Source organism: Hyperoodon ampullatus (genome assembly GCF_949752795.1).
Source record: "Hyperoodon ampullatus genome assembly, chromosome: 7".
Taxonomy (NCBI): domain Eukaryota; kingdom Metazoa; phylum Chordata; class Mammalia; order Artiodactyla; family Ziphiidae; genus Hyperoodon; species Hyperoodon ampullatus.
Window position 1 is genome coordinate 108,030,163 of NC_136920.1, and position 9,527 is coordinate 108,039,689.

The following is a 9,527-nucleotide window of genomic DNA, read 5'->3' on the forward strand; positions in this document are numbered from 1 at the left end:
AGGAGAACAGAAAAAGAAACAGTCTGAGAACATATTTTAAAAGATTATAGTAGAAAACTTCCCTAATATGGGAAAGGAAATATCCAACCAAGTTCAGGAAGTGCAGAGTCCCATGCAGGATAAACCCAAGGAGAAACATGCTGAGACACACATTAAAAAATAACAAAAATAAAATTCAAAGAAAAATATATTTAAAGAAACAAGGGAAAAACAAACAAACAAAAATATATAAAGGAATCCCCATAAGGTTATCAGCTGATTTTTCAGCAGAAACTCTGCAGTCCAGAAGGTAGTGCCAGGATATACTTAAAGTGATGAAAGAGAAAAACATACAACCAAAAATACTATACATAGCAAGGCTGTCACTCAGAGTTGACAGAGAAATCAAAAGTTTTACAGATAAGCAGAAGCTAAGAATATTCAGCACCACCAAACCAGCTTTAAAACAAATGCTAAAGAAACTTCTCTAGGCTGGAAAAACAAGAGAAGAAGAAGAAGAAAAAGACCTACAAAAACAAAAACCCTAAAGCAAAAAACAAAAGGCAATCGGAACATACATATCGATAATACCTTAAATGTAAATGGATTAAATGCTCCAACCAAAAGGCACAGACTGGATGAATGGATACCAAAATAAGACCCATATATATGAGCTACACGTGGAACAACTCCTACAGAACACCTACTGAATGCTGGCAGAAGACGCCAGACCTCCCAAAAGGCAAGAAACTCCCCACATACCTGGGTAGGGCAAAGCAGAGAGATTCCCGCACAGAGGAGCAGTGCCAAGTGGCACTCACCAGCCCGAGAGGCTTGCCTGCTCGTCCGCCGGGCCGGGCGGCGCTGGAAGCTGAGGCTCAGGCTTCGGTCAGAGCGCAGGGAGAGGACTGGGGCTGGCGGCGAGAACTCAGACTGAAGGGGGCTAATGTGCCACAGCTAGCCGGGAGGGAGTCCGGGAAAACTCTGGAGCTGCAGAAGAGGCAAGAGACTTTTTCTTCCCTCTTGGTTTCCTGGTGCATGAGGAGAGGGGATTAAGAGTGCTGCTTAAAGGGGCTCCACAGATGGGCGCGAGTCGCGGCTGAAGGCGTGGAGCCCAGTGATGGGTGTGAGACGCTGGGGCTGCTGCTGCCGCCGCCAAGAAGCCTGTGTGCGAGCACAGATCACTGTCCACACTGCCCTTCCGGGAGCCTGTGCAGCCCGCCACTGCCGGGGTCCCGGGATCCAGGGGTGGCTTCCCTGGGAGAACGCACGGTGCGCCTCGGGCTGGTTCAACATCACGCCGACCTCTGCCATTGCAGGCTCGCCCCGCACTCCGTGCCCCTCCCTCCCGCCTGGCCTGAGTGAGCCAGAGTCCCCAAAGAGGCTGCTCCTTTAACCCTGTCCTGTCTGAGCGAAGAACAGACGCCCTCCGGCGTCCTACACACAGAGGCAGGGCCAAATCCAAAGCTGAGACCCAGGAGCTGTGAGAACAAAGAAGAGAAAGGGAAAACTCTCCCAGCAGCCTCAGAAGCAGCGGATTAAAGCTCCACAATCAACTTGATGTACCCTGCATCTGTGGAATACATGAATAGACAACAAATCATCCCAAATTGAGGAGGCAGGAGTCAGTGCTGTGCCTCTGAGGTGGGAGAGCCAACTTCAGGACACTGGTCCACAAGAGACCTCCCAGCTCCACATAATATCAAACGGCGAAAATCTTCCAGAGATCTCCATCTCAACACCAGCACCCAGCTTCACTCAACGACCAGCAAGCTACAGTGCTGGACACCCTATGCCAAACAACTAGCAAGACAGGAACAAAACGCCACCCATTAGCAGAGAGGTGGCCTAAAATCATAAAAAGTGCGCGGACACCCCAAAACACACCACCAGACGTGGACCTGCCCACCAGAAAGACAAGATCCAGCCTCATGCACCAGAACACAGGCACTAGTCCCCTCCACCAGGAAGCTTACACAACCCACTAAACCAACCTTAGCCACTGGGGACAGACACCAAAAACAACGGGAACTACGAAACTGCAGCCTGCAAAAAGGAGACCCCAAACACAGTAACATAAGGAAAATGAGAAGACAGAAAAACACACAGCAGGAGAAGGAGAAAGATAAAAACCCACCAGACCTAACAAATGAAGAGGAAATAGGCAGTCTACCTGAAAAAGAATTCAGAATAATGATGGGAAAGATGATCCAAGATTCTATTTGAAGATCCAAAATCTTGGAAAAAGAATAGACAAAATGCAAGAAACAGTTAAGAAGGACCTAGAAGAACTAAAGATGAATCAAGCATCGATTAAAAATACAATAAATGAAATAAAAAATACTCTAGACGGGATCAATAGCAGAATAACTGAGGCAGAAGAACGGATAAGTGAGGTGGAAGATAAAATAGTGGAATTAACTGCTGCAGGGCAAAATAAAGAAAAAAGAATGAAAAGAACAGAGGACAGTCTCAGAGACTTCTGGGACAACATTAAACGCACCAACATTCAAATTATAGGGGTTCCAGAAGACGAAGAGAAAAATAAAGGGACTGAGAAAATATTTGAAGAGATTATAGTTGAAAACTTCCCTAATATGGGAAAGGAAATAGTTAATCAAGGGCAGGAGGCACAGAGAGTCCCATACAGAATAAATCCAAGGAGAAATACGCCAAGACACATAATAATCAAACTGTCAAAAATTAAACATAAAGAAATCATATTAAAAGCAGCAAGGCAAAAACAACAAATAACACACAAGGGAATCCCCATCAGGATAACAGCTGATCTCTCAGCAGAAACTCTACAAGCCAGAAGGGAGTGGCAGGGCATAATTAAAGTGATGAAGGAGAAAAAACTGCAACCAAGATTACTCTACCCAGCAAGGATCTCATTCAGATTTGATGGAGAAATTAAAACCTTTACAGACAAGCAAAAGCTGAGAGAGTTCAGCACCACCAAACCAGCTTTACAACGAATGCTAAAGGAACTTCTCTAGGCAAGAAACACAACAGAAGGAAAAGACCTACAATAACGAACCCAAAACAATTAAGAAAATGGGAAGAGGAACATACATATCGATAATTACCTTAAATGTAAATGGACTAAATGCTCCCACCAAAAGACACAGATTGGCTGAATGGATACAAAAACAAGACCCATATATATGCTGTCTATAAGAGACCCACTTCAGACCTAGAAACACACACAGACTGAAAGTAAGGGGATGGAAAAAGATATTCCATGCAAATGGAAACCAAAAGAAAGCTGGAGTAGCAATTCTCATATCAGACAAAATAGACTTTAAAATAAAGACTACTAGAAGAGACAAAGAAGGACACTACATAAAGATCAAGGGATCGATCCAAGAAGAAGATATAACAATTGGAAATATTTATGCACCCAACATAGGAGCACCTCAATACATAAGGCAAATACTAACAGCCATAAAAGGAGAAATCGACAGTAACACAATCATAGTAGGGTACTTTAATACCCCACTTTCACCAATGGACAGATCATCCAAAATGAAAATAAATAAGGAAACACAAGCTTTAAATGATACATTAAACAAGATGGACTTAATTGATATTTATAGGACATTCCATCCAAAAACAACAGAATACACATTTTTCTCAAGTGCTCATGGAATATTCTCCAGGATAGATCATATTTTGGGTCACAAATCAAGCCTTGGTAAATTTAAGAAAATTGAAATTTTATCAAGTATCTTTTCCGACCACAATGCTATGAGACGAGATATCAATTACAGGAAAAGAGCTGTAAAAAATACAAACACATGGAGGCTAAACAATACACTACTTAATAACGAAGTGATCACTGAAGAAATCAAAGAGGAAATTAAAAAATACCTAGAAACAAATGACAATGGAGACACGACGACCCAAAACCTATGAGATGCAGCAAAAGCAGTTCTAAGGGGAAGTTTATAGCAATACAATACCACCTTAAGAAACAGGAAACATCTCGAATAAACAACCTAACCTTGCACCTAAATCAATTATAGAAAGAAGAACAAAAACATCCCAAAGTTAGCAGAAGGAAAGAAATCATAAAAATCAGATCAGAAATAAATGAAAAAGAACTGAAGGAAACGATAGCAAAGATCAATAAAACTAAAAGCTGGTTCTTTGAGAAGATAAACAAAATTGATAAACCATTAGCCAGACTCATCAAGAAAAAAAGGGAGAAGACTCAAATCAATAGAATTAGAAACAAAAAAGGTGAAGTAACAACTGACACTGCAGAAATACAAAAGGTCGTGAGAGATTACTATAAGCAACTCTATGCCAATAAAATGGACAACCTGGAAGAAATGGACAAATTCTTAGAAATGCACAACCTTCCAAGACTGAATCAGGAAGAAATAGAACATATGAACAGACCAATCACAAGCACTGAAATTGAAACTGTGATAAAAAACCTTCCAACAAACAAAAGCCCAGGATCAGATGGCTTCACAGGCGAATTCTATCAAGCATTTAGAGAAGAGCTACCACCTATCCTTCTCAAACTCTTCCAAAATATAGCAGAGGGAGGAACACTAACAAACTCATTCTACGAGGCCACCATCACCTTGATACCAAAACTAGACAAGGATGTCTCAAAGAAAGAAAACTACAGGCCAATATCACTGATGAACATAGATGCATTTATCCTCAACAAAATACTAGCAAACAGAATCCAACAGCACATTAAAAGGATCATACACCACGATCAAGTGGGGTTTATTGCAGGAATGCAAGGATTCTTCAATATATGCAAATCAATCAACATGATACACCATATTAACAAATTGAAGGAGAAAAAACATATGATCATCTCAATAGATGCAGAGAAAGCTTTTGACAAAATTCAACACCCATTTATGATTTAAAAAAAACCCTGCAGAAAGTAGTCATAGAGGGAACTTTCCTCAACATAATAAAGCCCATAGATGACAAACCCACAGCCAGCATCGTCCTCAATGGTGAAAACCTGAAACCATTTCCACTAAGATCAGGAGCAAGACAAGGTTGCCCACTCTCACCACTCTTATTCAACATAGTTTTGGAAGTTTTAGCCACAGCAATCAGGGAAGAAAAGGAAATAAAAGGAATCCAAATCAGAAAAGAAGAAGTAAAGCTCTCACTGTTTGCAGATGACATACTATACATAGAGAATCCTAAAGATGCTACCAGAAAACTACTAGAGCTAATCAATGAATTTGGTAAAGTTGCAGGATACAAAATTAATGCACAGAAATCTCTGGCATTTCTATATACTAATGATGAAAAATCTGAAAGTGAAATGAAGGAAACACTCCCATTTACCATTGCAACAAAAAGAATAAAATATCTAGGAATAAACCTACCTAAGGAGACAAAACACCTGGATGCAGAAAATTATAAGACACTGATGAAAGAAATTAAAGATGATACAAATAGATGGAGAGATGTACCATGTTCTTGGATTGTAAGAATCAACATTGTGAAAATGACCCTACTACCCAAAGCAATCTACAGATTCAATGCAATCCCTATCAAACAACCACTGGCATTTTTCAAAGAACTAGAACAAAAAATTTCACAATTTGTATGGAAACACAAAAGACCCCGAATAGCCAAAGCAATCTTGAGAACAAAAAATGGAGCTGGAGGAATCAGGTTCCCTGACTTCAGACTATACTACAAAGCTACAGTAATCAAGACAGTATGGTACTGGCACATAAACAGAAAGATAGATCAATGGAACAGGATAGAAAGCCCAGAGATAAACCCACGGACATATGGTCACCTTATCTTTGATAAAGGAGGCAGGACTGTACAGTGGAGAAAGGACAGTCTCTTCAATAAGTGGTGCTGGGAAAACTGGACAGGGACATGTAAAAGTATGAGATTAGATCACTCCCTAACACCATACACAAAAATAAGCTCAAAATGGATTAAAGACCTAAATGTAAGGCCAGACACTATCCAACTCTTAGAGGAAAACATAGGCAGAACACTCTATGACATAAATCACAGCAAGATCCTTTTTGACCCACCTCCTAGAGAAATGGAAATAAGACAAAAATAAACACATGGGACCTAATGAAACTTCATAGCTTTTGCACAGCAAAGGAAACCATAAACAAGACCAAAAGACAACCCTCAGAATGGGAGAAAATATTTGCAAATGAAGCAACTGACAAAGGATTAGTCTCCAAAATTTATAAGCAGCTCATGCAGCTCAATAAGAAAAAAACAAACAACCCAATCCAAAAATGGTCAGAAGACCTAAATAGACATTTCTCCACAGAAGATATACAGACTGCCAACAAACACATGAAAGGATGCTCAACATCTTTACTCATTAGAGAAATGCAAATCAAAACTACAATGAGATATCATCTCACACCAGTCAGAATGGCCATCATCAAGAAATCTAGAAACAATAAATGCTGGAGAGGGTGTGGAGAAAAGGGAACACTCTTGCACTGCTGGTGGGAATGTGAATTGGTACAGCCACTATGGAGAACAGTATGGAGGTTCCTTAAAAAACTACAAATAGAACTACCCTATGACCCAGCAATCCCACTACTGGGCATATACCCTGAGAAAACCATAATTCAAAAAGAGACATGTACCAAAATGTTCATAGCAGCCCTATTTACAATAGCCTGGAGATGGAAACAACCTAAGTGTCCATCATCGGATGAATGGGTAAAGAAGATGTGGCACATATATACAATGGAATATTACTCAGCCATAAAAAGAAATGAAATTGATCTATTTGTAATGAGGTGGTTGGACCTAGAGTCTGTCATACAGAGTGAAGTAAGTCAGAAAGAGAAAGACAAATACTGTATGCTGACACATATATATATGGAATTTAAGAAAAAAAAATGTCATGAAGAACATAGGGGTAAGACAGGAATAAAGACACAGACCTACTAGAGAATGGACTTGAGGATATGGGGAGGGGGAAGGGTAAGCTGTGACAAAGTGAAAGAGCGGCATGGACATATATACACTACCAAACGTAAGGTAGATAGCTAGTGGGAAGCAGCCGCATAGCACAGGGAGATCAGCTCAGTGCTTTGTGACCGCCTGGAGTGGTGGGATAGGGAGGGTGGGAGGGAGACGCAAAAGGGTGGGGATATGGGAACATATGTATATGTATAACTGATTAAATTTGTTATAAAGCAAACAAAAATAAAAAATAAACAAATAAAGCTATTAAAAAAAAAAAGACCCATATATATGCTGTGTACAAGAATCCCACTTTGGGGCTTCCCTGGTGGTGCAGTGGTTGAGAGTCCGCCTGCCGATGTAGGGGACACCGATTCGTGCCCTGGTCTGGGATAATCCCACATGATGCAGAGCGGCTGGGCCTGTGAGCCATGGCCACTGAGCCTGCATGTCTGGAGTTTGTGCTCCACAACGAGAGAGACCACAACAGTGAGAGGCCTGCGTACCACAAAAAAAAAAAAAAGAATCCCACTTTGGACTCAGAGACACTTACAGACTGAAACTGAGGGGATGGAAAAAGATTTTCCATGCAAATAGAAATCAAAATATACCTAGAGTAGCAATACTCATATCAGATAAACTAGACTTTAAAATAAATACTGTTATAAGAGACAAGGAAGGACACTACATAATGATCAAAGAATCAATCCAAGAAGAAGACATAAGAATTATAAATATTTATGCATCCAACATAGGAGCACCTCAATACATAAGGCAAATGCTAAGTGCCATAAAAGGGGAAATTTACAGTAACACAATACTAGTGGGGGTCTCTAACACCTGACTTACACCAATGGATAGATCATGCAGACAGAAAATGAATAAGGAAGGAAAAACTTTAAATTACACAGTAGAGCAGATAGGCTTATTTAATATTTATAAGACATTCCATCCAAAAGGAACAGAATACTCATTCTTCTGAAAGGCACATGGAATGTTCTCCAGGACTGATCACACGCTGGGCCGCAAAGTGAGCCTCAGTATATTTAAGAAAATTAAAAGCATATCAAGCATCTTTTATGACCAAAACACAAGGAACTTAAGAATCCAGTACAAGAAAAATACTTTAAGAAACAAAACACAAGGAGGGTAAACAATATGCTACTAATCAACCAAAGGATCAATGAAGAAATCAAAGAGGAAATCAAATAAAAAAGTACCTAGAGACAAATTAAAATGAAAGCATACCCACCCAAATCCTATTGGATGTGACAAAAGCATTTCTAACAGGGAAGTTTATAGCAATATAATCTTACCTCAGAGAACAAGAAAAATCACAAATAAACAAACTATCTTTACACCTGAAGCAACTAGAAGAAGAAGAACAAACAAAACCCAAAGTTAGTAGAAAGAAAGAAATCATAAAGATCAGAGCAGAAATAAATGAAATAGAAACGAAGAACACAAGAGAAAATATCAATGAAACTAAAAGCTGGTTCTTTGAAAAGATAAAGAAAATTGATAAACCTTTAGCCAGACTCATGAAGAAAAAAAATAAGGGAGAGAGCTCAAATCAATAAAATTAGAAATGAAAGAGGAGAAATTACAACTGACACTGCAGAAATACAAAGGATCATAAGAGACCACTACAAGCAACCGTAAGTCAATAAAATGGACAACCTGGAAGAAATGGACAAATTCTTAGAAAGGTACAACCTTCTGAGACTGAACCAGGAAGAAACAGAAAATATAAAGAGTCTGATTACAAGTAATGAAATTGAAACTGCAATTAAAAACCTTCCAAGAAACAAAAGTCCAGGACCAGATGGATTTACAGGTAAATTCTATCAAACATTTGGAGAAGGGCTGACACCCATACTTCTCAAACTCTTCCAAAAAATTGCAGAGGAAGGAACACTGCCAAACCCATTCTACAAGGCCACTATCACCCTGATACCAAAACCAGACAAAGATATCACACTAAAAAGAAAATTACACACCAATATCACTGATGAACATAGATGCAAAAGTCCTCAACAAAATACTAGCAAACAGAGTCCAACAACACATTAAAAGGATCATACACCATGATCAAGTGAGATTTATCCCAGGGATACAATGATTATTCAATATACAAAGTAATTTGATTCAACTCTAGGTACATAGTAGTTTACAGTCTCATTGATAAGATGGGACAGTCAACAAACAGAAAGCAATCAGCAGACAGTACATGACACCTTATGAATAAATGCTAGGGTGACTTGTATGCAAAACAATGTCCCTGTGTGGTGCACAGATAACGAGTTTGGGGTGAAATTTTCACTTAGCAAGGTTAGACTTAGGAAGAACTGGAAAAACTACTATTGTACTTGCAAATATGAGCCTTTTCTAATCCTAACCTGTTAACAGTGAAGGTGAAATTCTGTCCTTTTTTTTTAATTTATTTATTGGACTTGTCAAAAATACACCTTTTTTTTTTTAAATTGGAGTATATATATATATATATATATATATATATATATATATATATTGGAGCATAGTTGATTTACGATGTTGTGTTAGTGTCAGGTGTACAGCAAAGAGAATCAGGTGTA